This window comes from Mustela putorius, unplaced genomic scaffold (assembly GCF_011764305.1).
Source record: "Mustela putorius furo isolate JIRA1106 unplaced genomic scaffold, ASM1176430v1.1 tig00003863_pilon_pilon_pilon, whole genome shotgun sequence".
Taxonomy (NCBI): domain Eukaryota; kingdom Metazoa; phylum Chordata; class Mammalia; order Carnivora; family Mustelidae; genus Mustela; species Mustela putorius.
Window position 1 is genome coordinate 25064230 of NW_025422015.1, and position 21142 is coordinate 25085371.

Sequence of the window (21142 nt, forward strand, 5' to 3'; positions counted from 1 at the left end):
TTTGCAGGATCTAGTTCAGTCAAAAGAGACAGACTAAAGTAACAGAAGAGAAAGGAGTTAACTGATGGGGGAGAGGATCCAGAAAGGATGAGATCCTATGCTTCGAAAGAAGGCTTAACTTCGAATAGGATGAGTAAGATCTGTGACTTAGATATTTCTTTGTTTGGCTAAGTTATATACTTTGTGTGGACTGATTTTTCCTTTTGTTTACTTATCCCAAAGCAATTTACATTTTGGTTGGTTCACTGATGTTTCACAACTTTAGAGATGATGGTTTGAGAATGACTAGGGAAAAGTTAACTTCAACAGCATTCTCAGATTATGAAATTTTAGTGGAAAAAATGTTTACGTAAGAATTGGGAACTTTGGTGAAATATTTTAGAAAAGTTACTTGCATCTTTTTCTTTGCTCTATAGTTGCTAAAATTATACAACATGAGACACACACACACACACACCCTCAGTCTCATTGGTATAGAGTGGCTACTCTATACATGCGAGGCTCTCTATAAAAATATTTCCACTGCACCTTGTTTAAAAGCATTAAAAATATTCTTTAGATAAGAAGGGAAGGGGAAAGTAAAGGACTGACTTAATACTAAACCTCAAGTACTTCAATTCTATTTTAAATTTCAAATAATTTGAGCATCATGGCTAGAAATGTACTTTTCTATAATCTTTGATAAAATAGTTTGCTAAGCAGCTTCAGCCTGTCCCTTCCTGCTTTTGGATATGCTGTAATTCACTGAACTCGATTGTTTTGCATGTAGGTGTAGGAAAACACTTTTGTCTTTACAACATAATACTCATACTGTCAACACTAATAAAGAGGGAAAGTTCAAATGTCTGCACAACAGTGAAGTCAATATACCTTTAAGAACTTCAGAGTTAGCTTTTACTATAAGGAAAAAACAGCTTTTTATTTCTGTAAAAATAATCTTAATCCTTCAGTAAAGTGTTACATTTGTTAAAACGTCTACTATGTTTAGTTCCTTAATTTTCATTAAATGTTTTCCAGTAAATGACTATACATACATACACATATATATGTATGTCTATATATCCCTCCCCAACATGCTATAGTTTGGACCTAATTAGTTCAAACTGATCTTGAACCAGTGGGGGCTGTGTATTAGAGACTGAGACCGTGTGACTACAGGGCAGTGTAGTGGAAGTGGCCCAGGCTGGAATCTGCACTGCATCATATATTAGCTGTGTGATCTTGAGCAAGTTAAACTCTCTAGACCTCATATTCCATATAAAACCAGAATAATGTTAGTACCCTCACAGCGTCATGAGAATTGGATCAGTTAATACTTATAAGACGCTTAACACATTGCCCTACTCTTTCTAATGATGTTAGCCGTTCTTATTGCCATTTATATTGATTCCGCTGTTAGGTAGTAAAAGGAAATTGAATAAAAGATATAACACATTGAGAATATATTATGTAAAGAAATGTGATTTATAAGAATGAGTATCCTAGGAATCTAATTTTGTTTGGGGGAAAAAATTCTTTCCATGACCAGAAAAAACAAATGTTAAAATATAAACAGTGATTATCTATGGATGGTATGGTTATGGGGGTGTTTTAAATTTTCTTTGAGCTTTTTTGCATTTTTCATATTTTCTTTAAGGAATATGTATTACTTTCATAAAAATATGTAGCAAATGTTATGAAATAATACAGATCATTCTAAATATGAAATATTGGGAAATTAAATACAAAGTTAATTAGAGTATTAAAAGGAATGTTTTTATATTTGGGATGCAGTTCTCTTCTAAGAAGTGGAAGCACTTTTCTGGATTTCATCAGTGAGCATAGTAATTAAGTGGACATTTTTAGCGAATTTTACGTCCTGGGATAAGATTTCTTTCACTATGTTGCAGCACACTTTTGAAGTGGCTCATCGTAATGTCAGTGGGCGTCTGTTCACGGAGTGAAAACCAGCATTTTAGCATGGAAAATTGCCGAGGAGAGAAAAGTAAAGTTAAAATGACAGAAAACAAAATAAAACCAAAAAACTGCCAAACACATATAAATTATTTTTGGAGAGGTTTTTTTTGTTGTTGTTGTTGTTGTTTCTTAATTTATTAGCAGTAGATAATAACGAGATGATTTTAGACCCCAGAATTTATATAGTATTCTTTCACTGGAGTTCAGTGTTGACACAGTTATTAATACCAGTATGACTGTGTATATTTATTTTCAGGCATATGTCTTCATAGTAGTTATGAGAGCGCAGATTTATCGAGAACACTCATCAAAGTAAATGTAGGTATTCACATAATGAGGAAATAATGAATAGGATAAAGAATCTTTGGATAAGCCTGCTAGGAAAGTAGGGGACAGTAGAGTAGTATATGGAACAAATGCCAGCATCCTCACTTGTCCTACTGTTTACTGGTCCTCCAGCAACATGGTTCAAGTTTCAGTTACCGTGGCCTGTTAATTGTGAGTGATTGCGTAAAGCACAAATCTTATTGCTAGGTCTTCAGCTCACAAATCACTACATATATAACATTGTACATCATCATCGGTGACCAGTCATGTCAGTTCTTTCAAAGTCTGTTGGTGAATGGTCCCTGCTCATCTGTTGGGCAGTTCAGGCAGTACGCAAACATGGAGTTGTATTGTCTCTCTGTCTCCCTGTGTGACATTTGGTAAAAATGAGTAATTTAAAGTGGAAGTTGGCTGACAAAGGTGAACGTACAGTGAAGAAACAAAGTGATAATGCTGGAAGTACAGTTTGACTCAAACCTAAATGGAGGTGTAGGAGAAGGTTTTGACTGTGGGTATATTGACCTTACCACTATTTAAGAGATGTTAAATCCGTGATAGGAGAAACTTAATGAAGGTGGGCTTATTGGGATCAGTGAAGGAAGTGGTCACGATAAAGAGGAAAAGTTGTTCCAGAAGAAATGACACTGGCAAAAATATTCACAGCAAAGGAATTCTTGGAGTTATTTCATGACAACAAAGATGCAAAGGATGGAGGGTTGGAGGCTGATCCAGATTTAGAAAAGAACATGACAGTTTGCTAAGGCATGGAAAGATGCTAGCTAGTTACATATCATAAGGTTTATGAAGGAAAGAAGGCAGGCACCGTCCAAACTACTTTTGATAATTTCTTAATTCAATTTTTATTTTTGAGATAATTATGAATTCACAAGCAGTTTAAAAAATAATCCAGAGCGCTCTCTTATACGCTTCATTCAGTTAATCCCAATGATGCTATCTTAGGTTTTGTGTAGCTACGGTGTAATATCACAATCTGGAAATGGATATTTATACAACCTGACTCTATGGCAGATTTTTCCAGTTTTGTGCAAGCTCCTCTGTGTGTGTGTGTGTGTTTGTGTATGTGTGTGTGTATATGTATTAAGCTCTATGCTGCTTTGATCATATGTCTAGATTCATGTAACCAGCAATATGGTCAAGATATTGAAATTTTGTCTCCACAAGGATCCCTTGGGCTACTCTTTCAGAGTCATAGTCACATCTTCCTCCCTTTCCTTACTACCCATCAGGGACCACTAATTTTTTCTCCTTCTCACTAGTTTTGTTATTTCAAGAATGTTATGTAAATGGGTGTGTGTGTGTGTTTGTGTGTACTCATGTATACACACTGTGTATATATAGTGTTCTTTTTGGTTTGACGTTTTTCACTCTGCATAATTTCTTTGAGAGACGTGCAAGTTGCTGTGTATTGATAGTTTCTTCCTTTTTGTTGCTGAATAGTATTCCGTAGAATGGATGTGCCACTTTCTTTTTTATCCCTCCCTTGTATTTTTCTTTTTTCTTTTTTTAAAATTCCAGTATAGTTAAAATACAGTGTTGTATTAGTTGCAGGTGTACAATATACTGACTCAGCAATTCTTTTAAAAATTTTAATTCCAGTACAGTAAACAGTATTCTGTTAGTTTTAAGTGTACAATATAGTGATTTAATAATTCTATGTATTATTCTGTGCTCCTCATGGTAAGTGTACTCTTAATCCCCTTCACTTATATCACCCATCCCCCCCCACCCCCTCTGGTAAACATCTGTTTATTCTTTACAGTTAAGAGTTTTTTTTTTTTTTTTGTTAGTCTGTCTTTTTTCCCTTTTCCCATTTGTTTTGTTTCTTAAGTTCTACCTGTGAATAAGATCATGCAGTATTTGTCTTTTTGACTACCTTATTTTGCTTAGCATTATTCCCTATAGATCCATCCATGTTGTTGCAAAAGCCAAGATTTCATTCTTTTCAAAAGGCTGAATATTCATTATTATCACTTTTTTATCCATTCATCTATAAATGGACACTTGATTTACTTCCATATTTGGCAGTTGTAAAATAATGCTGCAGTAAAAGCAGCAGTGTTTATCTCTTTTCAAATTAGTGTTCATATTCTGTGGGTAAATACCCAGTAAGGGGATTACTGGATCATATGTTAATTCTATTTTTAGTTTTTTGAGAAGCCTCCATACTGTTTTCCACAGTGGTCACACCAGTTTGCGTTCCCATCAATAGTGCACAAGAGTTCCTTTTCTTTCCTCTTACATCCTTGCCACCGTGTACCCCTGTTTCTTTAAACATTTTCTCCCTGAGAGATGTTTTTGTTGTTTGCTTTTTGGCTGTTATGAATAAAACTGCTATGAACACCCTGTCTACATGTTTTTTTGTGAACATTAGTTTTTATTTATTTATTTTTGAAAAATGCCCAAGAGTGCAGTTGCTATATAGTATGATAAGTTGCATGTTTAGTTTTATTAAAAATTACTGATCTGTTTTACAAAGTGGCTGAACTATTTTATACACCCCGGCCAGTAAGATATGAGTGATCCATTTTTTTCTCAGCATCCTCTCTACATTGGGTGTTAGCAGTATTCTTTCTTTTAGCCATTCTGACAGTTGTCTGGTGATCTCATTGTGGTTTTAATTTGCATTTCTCTAATGGCTAATAATATTAAATATCTTTTCATATACTTATTTGCCATCTGTGAAGTCTCTTTACTGAAGTGTTTATTTCCTTTGCCCATTTTTTTATTGGACTGTTGTTTTTTTTAAGTGTTGACTTTTGAGTGTCCTTAATTAGTTCTCTCAATAATTCTAATATTTTATATTTCAGTGTTAAATAAGTATTAAATATTCATTAATCTCACTTTACATTTCCTTATTAATTAATTAATTATTAACTATTAAGTAATTATTAATTTTACCTTTTCATTCCCTCCTAAATTTATTAAATAATCGATTAATAATTAGGTATTAAATAATTATTAATTTCACTTTTTTCATTGATATACATTTATGACTGAAAATAAAAGAATTTTTTTGAAGTCTTGACAAAAAGTTTTAAAGGACCTTGGATAATCATAAGTTTTCTCATCGATTACCAAGATTTATTTGCACCATTGCACCTTGCATGTTCATTTTTACAGTCCCATACTGCTGAGCAAGGAGAGAACTGTTGTCAGTATAAAATGGGACAGCTGCTTTATGAGGGGTGTACAGGCTACTGTAGGAGCACAAAGCTTGTGAGAATGATGTCTCACTTGGAGTGTGTACCTGAGTAGGAGCTAACCAGGCAGAGATAGGCGGTAGGGTGATCTTCGCGGCAGAAGGAATTAATATGCAAAGATTTGGAGCAATGAGAGAGCTCTGGTACTTCAGTGGAAATAAAAGAATTTCAGTGTGGCTGGAGCATAGGGTGTAAGAGGGGCAGTAGAAAAGCCACAAAGATAGGAGAAGGTTGGGTCGTAAAGATACCAGAATGTCGTGAAACATGGTGTCTTTATCCATGGGCCAGGAGAGAAACCTAATTAAATCTAAAATCACAGAAATCCTTCTGACTGTAGTATGGAGAATGAATTATAGGAAAATGAAAGCATTTACTACTTTGTAGAAATGTTTTACATTCCAAGATGTTTAAATGTTTGTATTTGTTTTGGTGTTGATGAGTAGCAGATGATTTTTATTTTACGTTTTATGTTTTTTATGTTTTATCTTATGTTTTAAATGGTTATTTACTAACTTGCAGGCCCCATATCAAACTGTAAAACTGCTAAGAGCTGATTACTCTGCTTAAAATGGGTGGTCCAGATGCCAGGGCACCACCCGATTCCCCTTTCCTACTCCCAACCCCATCTTGACCCCCATCTCTCCAAACCCGAGTCTGCTGCAAAGGTTGGAGTGCCTTTGCAAGGAGACCTGTTACCATTTTAACCTTGCCAGTGTAGCTTTTATTTTGTGTCAGTTTCATTATGTGATTTCATTTTTACAAAAAAATTCTCAGTGAAAAAAATGTTTGAAAGGCTTTATTACCCTTAGGGTTTTGGGAATTCAGGTTGGTAAATTCTAATTTAGAGAAGGGAAATTTTAAACTCTGAGGCACATTTTTATTAAGAACTAAGTGAGAAAATGAACTATTAGGAACTTTCATTTAATCAATTTGACATGTGAAAGTTATGTGAGAAGCTGATGATCTGTCCTCAGAGAGATTTATATATATATATATATATTTTTGATTTTGAAGTTTAAATTCTCGTGTCCTCAACAGTTATCTATCAAATGTTTCTTCAGATCTTTAAGGAATTAGGGTGATGATTTCACTCTAGTCTACCTGTCTAAACATGTGTTTAAATTCACACTTCATTTTCTACCACATAAAACACATGAATTCCCTTGCTTATATAAAATAGGACTACTGTTGTTTTTGGATTTGCGGATGCTTTTGTTCTATATTTATATCATGTCACTGCTAATTTTGACACAATGATGCTATCTTTTATTTCCTTGAAGTGGTGAGATTCCTTACTCTTGGTCAGATTCCTCACTGTTCAGGTCCTGAACTTCAAGGAGAAAGATGTGATAGAAGTTATAACTCCAAGATGGAATGAGTGATTTTTTTTTTTTTTAAAGATTTTATTTATTTGACAGAGAGAGAGATCACAAGTAGGCAGAGAGGCAGGCAGAGAGAGAGAGGGGGGAGGAAGCAGGCTCCCTGTGGAGCAGAGAGCCCGATGCAGGTCTTGATCCCAGGATCATGGGATCATGACCTGAGCCGAAGGCAGAGGATTTAATCCACTGAGCCACCCAGGCGCCCTTGGAATGAGTGATTTTTCAACCGTAGCTTCAACGCTGTCTCTTACAGGTTCCTGGCCCATTTCAGGACAGGCCTCACTGGTACAATTCAACACCTGGCAAACCATCACACATCCTTGTATGTAGAGGTGCTTAGAATTGAAGATGTATAAAATCATCTTTTCTGTCCCCTCTCCCTGTTTTTTTCTTTTTAACTTTCTGGGTTAGAGAGTTAGGGGCAGAAGAGTACCACATTAAACAGGAGATGAAAGGGTAGCTTTCTGGCTCCAAAGGAATTAATGTGGTTTGTACATTCAAAAATCTGCTAGGCCAGTAGGTAATAAAAGCTGGCCTCATACTTTCTTCATTTGAAGTTTAAATGTTAAAGTGTACTCCTATCCTACAGTTTTTTTTGCTTCACAGAAAGGTAGACCTAATGTTTCTGTTACTTTCAGGTATTCTAGAGAAGCTAAAAGTCTTGATTTTTATGTTAAATTTTCCATTTGAGAATATTGGCTTGAATATTTATAAAATGTTATGCAGGCCAAACAAAACATTCTTGTGGAAGGTTGGCACCCTTAGCCTATCAGTTTGAAAACCTTGTTGCTGTATACACTTAGACTGTACCAAGGTTGGCTTAACTGATGAGACCTCTTTAGATGTCATCGTTACCCTCTGTCCTCTTTTCTTTTGAGGTGTTTTATAGTGTGTTGATGAGTCTACATGTTCTCAAATTTTAACAAAGTTATCTTCATCTCCCTTCCTCTACCTTTGCACCTCCAGCACATACAATATCTGATGATTTATTTTTTATGACAGACTAAAGCCTTTGAAGTTTCAGAACATTTAGTATCTGATGGTATGGTACCCTTGTTAGTGTCTACTTTGGCTGTGAACTAATCTATAGGTGCCCTATGAAAAATTGTCCTTTTTTTTTTTTTAAAGATTTAATTTTGTAATCTTTATACCCAATGTGGGACTTGAACACACAACCCCTAGATCAAGAGTTGCGTGTTCCACTGACGGAGCCTGTTAGGACCTCCTGAAAAATTAAGTGTTTTTAATCATGTCATAACTCCTCCTACTGATCTGTTATTTCTGGCTGTGGCCCTCTTGCCTGCAGTTTTTATTTCTTCCTTTCTGCCATCCGCATCAAGTGGATGCATGAGTAGGTCCATCCACATGGATTTAGTACACAGTTTTCTCTCGGTACTAGCCACAAGGAAAACACTGCTTTGTGTTTTGAAACCTGTGAGTAGAGGGCTTATGTGTCCTGATTGTCCTGGGATAGTCCTGGTTTGTACCCGTTACCTGATGCTTTATTAGTAGTGCCCTATTTTACTCTTTGTTCTGGCCTGGAGGAAGACTTACATGGTCACCCTACCCATAGGCCTCTTCTCTTACAATTATCACCATGTTTCAACTCCTGGAAATCTAGCCCAAACCCAGTGCTCAAGTAGATTTGAAATGTATAAAATTTCCTTATCACTCAAGTAAAACAAAACAGACAGACTATAACACCTACATTTATTCAACAGCATTTCTTTTCATCAAAATTCTACATGTATTTTCTAAATAAAGCCTGTGATGGGGCGCCTGGGTGGCTCAGTTGGTTAAGCAACTGTCTTAGGCTCAGGTGATGATCCCGAAATTTCTCTCTCAAATAAGTAAATAAAATCTTAAAAAACAAAAAAGCCTGTGATGTACACTGATCTTTGCTGACTAATGTGAATATAGCTGGGTTACCTTTCTTTCCCTCTTAGCAGCATCAGCTTCTGAATATACACACATTTGTTGTTAACTAAGGCAGTAAAATAGAAGAAGCAGCTTACCTAAATTGTCCCAGTGGACAATTCACTGCACGTTTCATTTATCCATTTATTTACATTTGATACAATAAAAAGAAGATAAGAAAGCAGGGATCATGAAAGCATAAAGCTAGAATGGATTTCTGTGTTTTCCTGTTGATAAAATCTCTCATTCATCTGCAATTGTACATTCAATTATAAACCACTGTCCAGGGGATTTGATTCTTGGGGGGGGGGGGACATTAGGGGATATTTACGGGCAAATTGATTTCTGTGTTTTGTTTCCTGCTTACATTTGATTAAGAGAATGAGCCTAATGTGTGTGAAGAATAGTAACATCCCATGTTTTTAGATTTGCTGTAGTACTTCCCAGTCCTTGGTTGGCTGTGAATTTTTTTTTTCCTCTCTATATCTCATAGTAGAGTTCTTTGGTGGTCTCATGAGAATTTTTTTCTTATGCCTTATTCATACTTCCTTTCATGATTTCTCATTTACCTTCATTTCTTTCTTTACCCATAATCACTTTCTGGTATAAGGCAGTTTGGGTGTGGTATAGAAATCTCTGTTTGCAAAAGCCCATAGCAATTACTAGCATTCTTGGATAGGTGGGTTTTCATTTACTTTCTTATTTAATAAGGACACAGTCATTCATGTGCTGTGGTGCCCACATATTTTTATTCATCAGTAGCCAAATTAGTGATTATTTTTCTTATCAATGTTCAACAGGATGTTTGATTTGCTCCACCTCCAATTCAGAAGTTAAACAAATTGTTATAAAGCTTCCAAGTTTTCATACATGACTTATTAAAAGCATTGCTAAAAATACTTAATAACTCACTGAAAAGTAATTCTCTTCAATTTGACTGCTAGGATTACATTTCTAGTAAAACTTTTCATATAATGAAAATAGGAAAAATAGGAATTGATTATGTATTTTGTTAAAATAAACCGAAATATTTTGATTTAAAAATCAATATTTGGATTGTAATTCCCATAGGATTTTTAAAAAAATAGTTATGGCTTTAGTAGTCACTGTGAATCAAATGCAATAAAGATAGGTTTTAGTTGCAGTCATGTTTTAAAGATTTGGGAGAGAGTTTTGTTATTTTAATATAAATAGAAAACATCTTTTAATATATCTAACCATTTTATTTGCAAGTAGAATATACTTTTTCATCTACCTAGAGTTAATAGTTAGTGAATTATGACGAGATCGGGAGCGTTCAGGGTGGTATGGCTGTAGACCGTAGCTAGTGAATTAAAAACTTTATTTAGAAGTCTTATGTTAGTATTTGACAAAAATAACTCATTTTTGGCACAATTTTATAATTTGTTATCAGTTTATATTAATTTCTTTTTTATATAATGAGTCCATTAGAAATTTTTTTTGCAAGTATATAAGCAAATACATATTTGGAAATAATATAGCTTCATTTCATATTTTCAAACTAATAATGCTATAGTGATTTTTGAATATTACTATTCTCCACAGTTTTTTACCAAAGCATCTGTGTTTCTGTGAAATATACAATAGATGAGCTATATATTGAGAGCGAGGTCTTCATAATTTTTGGCATAGTCTTTGGGCTGTTGATATAATCTAATTTCTGTGGGTACTGTATTTCTGACAAAGCAAGATTTTAAGAGCATAGCATAAACCTTTTGAACAAAAATGAGAACTGCTAATTCATGGAATATTACATTTTGATGCTGAGTTGTGCTTATACCTACAATGTAGAGGTTGAAGTGTTAATAATACATAATATGTAGGAGACTTTTAATTTTCTTAAAGAGTTTATTTTCAAATAATGGGATTCACTAGCTGAATATGTAATGGTTAAGTGTTAGTATACATGTATTTTAACTGTATTTTACATGAGGATAAGAACAATGATAAGTCAGAGAGACAATTATTATATGATCTCTCTGGTATGAGGAATTTAAGAGGCAGGGGAGGGGGTTGTGGAGAGGAGAGGGAAAATGAAACAAAGTGGGACCAGGCAGGGAGACAAACCATAAAAGACTCTTAATCTCAGGAAACAAACTGAGAGTTGCTGGCGGGTGGGGGTTAGGGAGAGGGTAGCTGGGTGATAGACATTGGTGGGGGGGTATGTGCTATGGGGAGTGCTGTGAATTGTGTAAGACTAATGATTCACAGACTTGTATCCCTGAAGCAAATAATACATTATATGTTAAGAAAAAAGAAAATTAAAAGAAAAAAAAGAAAACATACAAGATAAGAGATTGCTTTACCTTGGCATGCACCTGCAGCCTCCTCCCTCTCAGATACATACTCCTGTACAGACTTTCATAGGTGAAGTGAAAAACTGAAAGGTCTCCGATATAGGTTGTCTTTTGTGTTTCTTAAAAGCATATAAGCAAATAATGAAAAAATAATCACGACATTTTATTGGCCTTTCTTCACTATAGATTTATCTCCATTTTCTGCAAGTTTAGAGGTACCTCAGAATGCTAGGTATCGACTCTGTAATGTATTTAGTTCATTTTTCAGTTGCCTGCATCAGCAACATTTTTATGGTATCATTTTAGCAAGGCAGAATGATAATCTCATTGTTTTGAGAGGGCGAAATCAGACTTCTCTCTGGGTCAAGAGACAATGCCTCCACGATAGCAGCCATGCCTCTTTCCCCTTCTTTTCCTGTTGCTCCCACTGTCCCACCAAGCTTACTGGTGTATGACTAAGATCACTTTCACCTAGATTAAAGATTAAAGTACTATTTATATTATTGTTGCCAATGAGACAACACTGTAATAGTCATTTATTAGAATCCTCGTTTACTGTTTTTAGTGTGCTTGAGAGTTAAGGTATTGACACTTAAGATCAGACTTTTGAGGCATGCAAATTAATATTTTGTCATTCCTTTTCAGTTGTCACAGGGATGGAAAGCATGGTGTTATCGTTTAATTTGATTTGTTCTATGTCAGGCCTTGTGCTGAGTGCTTTGCTGATGCTCTCCAGTATCTTCTGCACACCAGTCCTATGAGGCAGGCAGTATCATCCCTGTTCAATAGAGGAATTTTAGAAAGGAGAAATTACGTGTGCAGATCACACACTTAACGTGGACTAAATTAGTTTGTTCTGACCCCATCCCTATTGTTGGGAACAGTTATAAGCTTTATAAATGTTTTATCTTTCCATAAGTTCTGTCTGTTCATTGAGAGAAATAGAATCTGTATTGGATTAACTTGTCAGGCAGCTGAGAAGGAAAACAATTCTATTTCATATAATTTATGAATTTTTTGGATTGGGACTTTATAACAGACTATTAATAAAATCATTGTACTTAGGAAATTAACTAATTGAAGGCTTATTATACAAAGGGATATACTGGAAGATTGGCTAAAAGCTTCAACTCTTATGACACGATTGCTCACTATGAGGCAAAATAAAAGACTGGTTCTCAATTTTCATCTTTTTGTTTTCCTTTGCTTCCTTGAATATTTAAAATATTTGTCATTTACACATGTCACTTCCAGTCAGTGTTTTTCAGATTTTTAATCTATAAAGCATATAGCAAATGGAGTGATTTCTGAGGTCTGTAAAACCCACATAATTTTGTGATATTTTAGCCACTCAGAGCATGACAGGGAAACATAGCAGTATAATATCCTTGCATTTCTCTTGTCCTTCCTGTTTCAGATTGTTATTCATTGAAACATTTTTGAGACAGTAGATGTGTACTAAGGTGAAAGCACATTCTTTTCTGCTTTCACTAAGGTAAAAGTAGTTAAGGCGTTTGTTTCTTGAAATATATATTCTTTGAAAATAGATTCAGTGGGTTTTAAAAGAAAAAACCTACCACTTCCTTCTGTAATTAAAATTGAGTCCTTCTATTTGAGATACATGTTTCTAATGGAAATAAGGCTTATACATTTTGATTCATTATATCAGGGCATTCAGTATATAGGCCAGCCTGTATGAAACACCTTCATGGTTATAAGATGTATCAGTGATATGGGATACAAATGCAAGTAGTGTGTTCTTCCTTTGCATGAGGATTAGCACATATATTATCTCTCCAGTTCAAGTCATGTACAGAGGAGGAAACCTAGACGGTGCTGGAGGAGAAATAAATTGGAAAGCATTCTTATTTCTCCTGAAGCAGAGCTTCACCTTATAACTTAATTATTTCTCTCTCAGATGTTGGATTTTCTCAAATGTCAGTGATTCAATTATCAAGTACTTACTGATTCCTGATCCCTTCTTTAGTACAGTGTTGGATACTGAGCTTATAGTAGTGTAAGATATGGTCATCAGCAAGATGGCTTATCTTCTTGAGGATATGGGGAACAAAGAGAGAATAAATAAAGAATAAACAATGGGATGAGAGCAGCTACCACTTGGTGGATACTTTGTAGCAATCTCAGAGTTAAGTGTTTCATATATATAATGGGGACAAATCTTCATCTTCTTGTTCATATATGAAGGTTTAGTTCCCTTTGGTGTCACATCAAAGAGAAGCATTGATATATTCAGTATCAAAAAGCATTTAAAATAGTGTGCATTCACTAAGTCTTCTGCAGATTTATGTGGTGGATATATGTATTAATGTATTTGTGTGTGTATATGCCGTGCATCATTGTAAGTGGAAAACTTGCTTAAAAAAACTTTTTGTATGACGCCTCGCTGTTCTACATCACATAGCGCGGTGGCTCTAGTTTTCTGCAACTCTTCTTCACCTCTTCTTCTACTTGCAGGATACTATTTTTCTGTAGCTTTCTGCCCTATATTAAATAAGCAAGGATACACTTGTTGACTTGTCTACAACAGAGCATCTGTGAGAGAGAGTTGGGCTTCCCTTTGCGTGAGGAAAGTGAGGGCCTAATTTCAAGATCAGACAGCAAAGCACAAAAATTTGTTTTTCTATGAAATATTTGAAACATTTAACGGGTAAGTGCTGTCTGCGTATACCTCTCAAAAGTTCTATAAGGTGGGTTGTTAACTCTTTTGCAGATAAGAGGTTGATTCTATAAAAGGGGAACTGAGTTGTGAAAATCACTTAAAGTGCTACAGTTAGGATTTGAATAAACCAAGTTTGATCTGGCTCCAGAGTTCATTCTCTTAACTATATGCTTAGAAAAACAGACAAAATTGCAGATGTTTCTTAGCTTAAGATCTGTCTTGTTTATTTCAGCTGGACCTGGGAGAAATAAGAACTTTGCCCTTGTATATTTTATTAAGCAGCTAAAAATGCAAACAACTATGTTTCATATAATTTGTAAAATATTTTTGGACAAAAGATTTAACAGCTGAATTTCTATTTAAAATTTTTTATTCTAAGGGAATTTGTTAATATCTATTTTACTGTACTATAGAGTTAACCTATAAGAATAACATTTTTAAAAATGTAAATCCAGTCATCTTCTGTTTCTTTATGTTTATTCATTACTTGTTAGAAAACCTTGTATCAACTTTATTAATGATAACAAACTATCTAGTGATATAAAAAAATATATAGACATTTATATCATCTATCCTACTGCACTGTCCAGTATATCCAGAACAACATTCATTAGAAACATAGGGGACCTCTTTCTTCCATTTCTGATTTTAAAAGGAGTATTTATGAATTTTCTTTCACCAATGGAAAAATGATCATTGTAGATTTGGGTAGCATAGAAAGATTTCAAAATTGAAAGAGATCTTTCTCTCTCTCTCTCTCTTTTAAAGATTTTATTTATTTATTTGAGGGGAGCACATGAGAGGGGGTGAGGGTCAGAGAGAGAAGCAGACACCCCACTGAGCAGGGAGCCCAATGCGAGACCTGATCCCAGGACTCCAGGATCATGACCTGAACTGAAGACAGTCCCCCAGCCAACTGAGTCACCCAGGCACCCCTAAAAGATTTCTTTTTCGAAAATCTGTTAGAATGAGCTTATTAAAATAAAAAAGGTGATTTTTAAAACTCTCCTTTGAACTTATTTTTTCCCCTGTGGTTCTACTATTTTAATTATTCATAATATGGATTTCCTACTTTCTTCTACAAGTGGAGGCCAATTCACAATTTTTAAATACATTTTGATATATTTTAGTATACCGTATTCCATAGGCAGCACGCACTATTCAAGGAAGATGAGCCAATGACTGGGCGGAGGTGTAACTACGTATTTTTCTTGACATAACTGCGTTCGTAACTGTGTTTCAATATTGAGACAGCCAGTAGATGGTTTTACTTACTCTTAGGTATAGCTTAGCAGGCAATCACAGTTGACTAACTTGTCTATTCACAATTTTATGTAGAAGTGACTTTTGGGCTTTGACAAGGTGAGGTAGACACAGAAAACTTGGTCATATGAACATGTTGGGACTGCCTTCATTTACTAATCATGCATTAGTGAATTTATATACTTTCTTTTACTTTGCATTCTTACACAAGTAATTTGAGGTGACTTACCTCCAAGATAGTTATCCAAATAGCAAAGATAAATAAGGAAAAAGACTCCTGGTATGTAAGAATGCAAATATGATTATAAAATCCAGTGTGTAGCCAATGAACCTAAATGTTTCCGCCACCAAGGCCTACATTGTTGTTCTAGTTGAACATCAAATTAGTTACTAAGCTTCCTGGCACTAGCTTGAAAAGAAAACACATAAATTAGTTACCTGCTTTTTTCTACACTACTTTAAGTGGAACGCAAAGCCTTTCCTAGTTAGTATTAAATTCTAAAACTGGGGTCAAAGAGGAAGGCATAGAATATAAAGCAGTGGTTCTTATTTTAAGGGGATTAATCCTTCTAAGTATCTTAAAAAAATGTTTTTCTTCAGAAAAATTAAAGAGAATTATGGGTTTTCTTCCAAGAAAATGAATTTAGGGTTGTGTCAACATAATTTTGTTCCAGTGTGCCTTTTGGTACTTGTCTACAGTTATCTGTGTTGTAAATGGTAAATTTTCTTTGAATCTGAATTTATTACTAAGTGAGCCAAGGCAGCGTGTCTCAAACTACAGTGTGTAGGCATAGTCTCTGAGTTCTGTGAAAATTTTAAAAATTGGAGCTTTTATTTTATGAGCCAAAAATTCATATATATTTAAGATGATCTGGATGATTAAGGAATAATTCAGAGAAATTATTTATATTTCTGCTGATGTTATATTTTTGTTAAACTTTGCAAATCTTTGCTAAAGTATGAATTGTATCATACTTTAGGGTACTCATGAAGGTTTAACAGTAGTTCAAATAGATAAAAGTGATGGGAGAATTTAGGTACTATGTGGCAGATAATATATGTCATAAGCATAGGAAACTTAAAATAAGTAAACTCTGATATTTAAATCAGCTGATGTACTTTTTAAAATCATATATATTGTACAGCTCCTGAATTTATACATATGAACTTAAAAAACCTTGTTAACAACAAATATAATAATCATGAAAAAATTTCAGTAAGTGGCTTTAAGTTTTTCTTATTATTGTAATTTGGAATGTGTTATTAAATTTTTTGGTTCATCTTAAGCATGGGTCAGTGGCTAAAAATCACTATCAAAGAAAAGTAACAAATATTATAATAACAGTGACTCAACTGATGTTTCATTGTGATCAAAATGAAAAGAATCCAACCCAAAATGGAAATGTAAAGTATAAAACAAATGAGTATATATATTTTCACTATTAATAATGTAATACTTGCAACATTGATTTCACAAAACAATAATTTATTATGCTAAATAAATGTTAATGAAATTTTATTGATTTTTTACATTTGTTTGTATGAATGAACTTATTATAATAATATAATACTCAGAGATTATCTGTTTGCAAGTTAACACTAAGGTCTCTGAGAAAGTTTTCCTTTTTAAAGCTTGGTCTTTTACTCATGTTTGAGAACACTGAATCAGGACTTTTACTCTTAAACGGTTTCATGTCCATAGAGATTTAACCGAGCATGCTTTCTTGCACATTTAGAGGTTTTTAAGGTAAAAGTAATAATGCTTACCCAGTTGCTGGGTCTGCTAGAATGAGCACTCCTTAAGGAAACCAACATAGTGAGACTGGTGCTTGAAAGAAATGTTCATCAACAGCAAAAGTCTGGAAACCCTGTCTGGTCTCATGTTTATGTTACGAGCCTTATGGGTTTACTCTGACACTTCAGACCTATGGGCTCTCTGCTATTTTTACTGATTTGATAGAGAACCAAGAAATAGTTTATACTTAGACAAATGGACTTATTTTAGGAGGAAATTCTAGCCACAGGAGAAATCTTAGCCTTCTTGTAGGTCATCTGAACAAATCTATTAAGTTTGTTGAATTAGATTTCTCAGGCTCCTACTTTTTTCCTTTGCCGAGCTCCCTAGCCTGCCTCTGTCCTGCCACCACCCCCCAGGTCTGGTTTTTTTCTGGAGGGCGGTTAGGGTAGGAATTGTGACCTTTGCATTTCATTCCAGATATGATCCTGGATAACCAGAAAAGTGGGTGAAACCACTCTTTACATCACTACCCTAAGGAAATTGATCCTGAGGCCATTTCTACCTGGAAAAGAAGAATTCAGAGGCCTGATGATGTGACTGCCCCCTAAGTGGGGAGCTTTTCCAAACTTAAGGAAGTCCTTAGCCCCAGGGCCTTGCTGGAAGCCCAGTGCTGATAAGCAGGGTGAATTGCTTCACACAACAGATGTCACTGAAGCTGTTTTGTCACCATGAACTTACTTGTTTGTTAGATTCTCATTTATTTATTTTAATTTTTCAGGTGTAGAAGGATATTTATGAGCTTTTCTGTGTTCCAGTAGGCATTTTTAGGCCAAAACTACTGTGAAGAAGATAATCACAATGATGTTTCCATCACATTTAGTTCCAGTTTTGCCCCTCCGGATACATATGTCTGTTTTAGCAGCTTGTCAATTTTAAAAAATTTTCCGGAACATGTTGTTTTTTCAGCTGAGTGTTGATCAGAGTAAATATACACATACTCAACAGGGAATTTTGGGTTCGTATTTGAAAAAAGTCAATCAGGAGATGGTGTTCAGATTCAAAGATAGGTTTAGAGAGAGGGTCAAAGAGATGGATCCTTCGAGCTACCCAAACTAGTTATGTGTGCTTGTGGGTGGCAAGATTAAGTGGCTTTCATCCAGCTGCAGACAGAGTCTGTTGTGGGGTCTTGGAAGTCATCCAAATTGTTAATTGCTATTGAAATAATGTTTTGGTAGAAGATGGTAAGAACATTCTTAGTTATCAGAGCTAGCCATATAAGTTAGAGGCTTATGAATGAATTTCTCCCTTGTCACCTGTAGTTTTTCTATCCCTATTAGTGATAAAAAGATTTGCAACGAGATTGTTGTATTCTGTGTTCCATAGTAGTGTATGGTGTGACATTAATTTGATTAATTATATTTACTGTTATATTATGTTTCTAAAGCATTTAAGATTTTGTTGAAATGTTTATATAAAGCAAAAAACAAAAACAAACAAACAAAACTCTTCATCCCTCAATAGCGCTGTGGAATCTGTATGCAGACGATTTATAAATGTGTTTATAGCCAAAATCTTTCCTTTGAGATCTGGAATCATATATCCAACTGCCTTCTTGACATCTTCTCTGGTATGTCACAACAAAATTAATGCCTCTTCTTTTTCATACGATATTTATTATTCTTTTTGGCAGCCATTCCTATATGTGGTGGATTTCTTGCCTTTTGAGTTCTCATGGTTTCAGTAGCAAGTTGAACACTACCTTTCCAGCCATCCTTATGGTTATGAGATCAACAGGTGACTACATCTGCACCATTCAGGCAACCCAAAGAGCTTTGATTAGGAAACTATTGACTGCAGAACAGAGGCACCATGAGGATTTCCTTTTGCAGGAAGTGGAAGCATAGACATTTAGAGGCAGCAAAGTCTAGGATCCAGCCTGGATATTGGGAGCGATGTTATCTGTGACAGTTGTGGGTCCCCATTGGAGGGATCCTAGAGTATATCTTGGTCATTATTTGGGCCTCCTGATATCCTTTAATAATGTTTTTTTGTTCTATTTTTTTTTGCTGAAAATGATACAGTAGATTTTACTGTTTAAAATAAAGGACTTAAACTGATTCCCTCGCTGGCCCCCCCAATTGATCCTTATCCAGTGTCCCAAGACTCAAGGAATGTCACTACTGTCTATCTGGATTTATGAGCGAGAAGTATAGTTGTACATTCTGAGCACCTGTCTCTTCTTCACTTCCACACTTCATGCAACACCAAGTCTTGCTAATTTTTACATCTTTTATAGGTTTGGTATGGTTGCTTCACATCATCCCCATCATCTCCTACCTGAATTAAATATATATATATATATATATATATATATATATATATATATATTCACTGGGGTGCTGCAGTTGATTGCTCACTCTCCCCCATCAGCCATGTATTCTATGTAGATGTAGCTGGAGTGATTTTCCAAAATCTGACTTAGGACACTAACCTCTGCGTCCCCCAGCTTGAATTTTTTTTTTTTTAATGTTCTGTAACATTTAAAACTCCATATATTTGTCTATAAGAACTTCTTGGACTTTTTATTTTCTGCATCTCCATCCTCATCGCTCTCATTTTCTCCAGTCCAGCCAAACATTCAGTCCTCTTATTTGTTATAATCTGCCCTGTTCCAGGTCCTTTGCGCTACTGGTCTCTACCACTTGAAATGATCTTCTTTCTTCTCGTCTTCTAATAACCTTCATTCTTCAGACCATAGATCTGACTTCTTTTTCCTGGAAATACCTTCAGGCCTTTTGGATGAGGTCATATCTTTGCATTATATGATCCTATAACCAGCCTCTCTTTTATAAAGGTTGGCACAGTTTTGTTTTGGCGTATGTTTGTTGATGCTTTGCTCATTTGTGTCATACCTTATTGATGTGGAAGAAGCCCCATCGAAGGAAAAGTACTAAGATTGTATTTGTTAGAGAACTTTAAATGCATGCTTACTAGGTTTTCCATGTAGTTTGAAAATATTTGAGTTATATTACTTCTTTGTAAACTAAACTTCTTCTTCTTCTTCTTCTTTTTTTTAAAGATTTTATTTATTTATTTGACAGAGGGAGAGAGATCACAAGTAGGCAGAGAGGCAGGCAGAGGGAGCAGAGAGCTCGATGTGGGGCTCAATCCCAGGACTCTGAAATCATGACCTGAACTGAAGGCAGAGGCTTAGCCCACTGAGCCACCCAGGTGCCTCTGAACTAAACTTCTTACTCACTTTTATAGTCAGTATAATAAAGCAAAAGGTTATAGTATTAGATTTGGATTGAGATTTGAATAAGTTACTTAACTTTTCTCAACTTCATATTCTATGTAATTCTTAGCAATTTACATATCCATTTTCTTTCTCATTGGAAGGTTGGATTGTATCTTACTAGATATTTTTATAGGATTAAGCAGTTCTATTAATTAATATATTCCAGTTAGACTCCAACATCATTTCCATTAATGGAATATCTGCTAATATAGGTCACTATGCAAAAAGTCATAATGAGAGGCAATAGACCTTAAGAAGTTTACCATTGAGTTTGGAAAATTCAGCACATAACACTATGAGGTAGGAAATGTAAAATTTGTGAATCACCTGCAGAGTTGTATGATCAATTATAGGAATTCATGGAGAAGGTGGAAATTGAGCTCCCTAGGGAAGAAAGAGAGACTACTAGCCTTCTAAGTAAAAAGGTGGGATAAAAAAATGCATATTATAGCATTATGAATTATGAACTATGAATTCATGCTGGTAATTCATGGCAAATAAGCAGTGCAAGATTTCTGTGGATCAGATATGAGGATTTTGAGTATCAGTTAGAATGTATTGCCTTATCTCTGTCTAGGCATATGGTCTATTCTTCAACCAATAGATTTGTGTTGCATCTAATTTGATGTAGATCACCATGACTGGCATGATCACTGCCAGCTCATGGTCCTTGAGGCTTTAGTCACTGTGTGTAGGAACTATTTTTTTTTTTAATTACCTTCTTTTTGAAAGTCATGTAAAGAGTTCTTCGGGAGATATATGATAATACTGTAGTTAGAAGAAGAAAATGTTGGAACATATTCTTCTGGTTATTCTCAAGGAGAGAAATTTGATCTTATTCTGTGTACTTAAGGTATTTCCATTTATCTTAACTTGCTGAAAGTGCATCTTCATAGTAGATTGAAAGATCTGAAAATCAAAATTTTGAAATTATTAAAAATTCTCTATTTTCCCTAAAGGAAAGTCCCTCCTTCTTTGGGGGAGGTTGGGAAACACCTGTGCTGGATTGTTGGTCAGAGTTCCCACTGTTATTTTGGCTGGAACT

At 34.9% G+C, this 21142-nt stretch overlaps 1 protein-coding gene across 7 annotated transcripts in view; it reads left to right on the forward strand.

Annotated features, from left to right (window-relative positions):
• The window catches only part of PTPRK (protein tyrosine phosphatase receptor type K), a 563647-nt gene that overhangs the window by 167034 nt on the left and 375471 nt on the right, over positions 1 to 21142 (forward strand). The window lies entirely within an intron of this gene.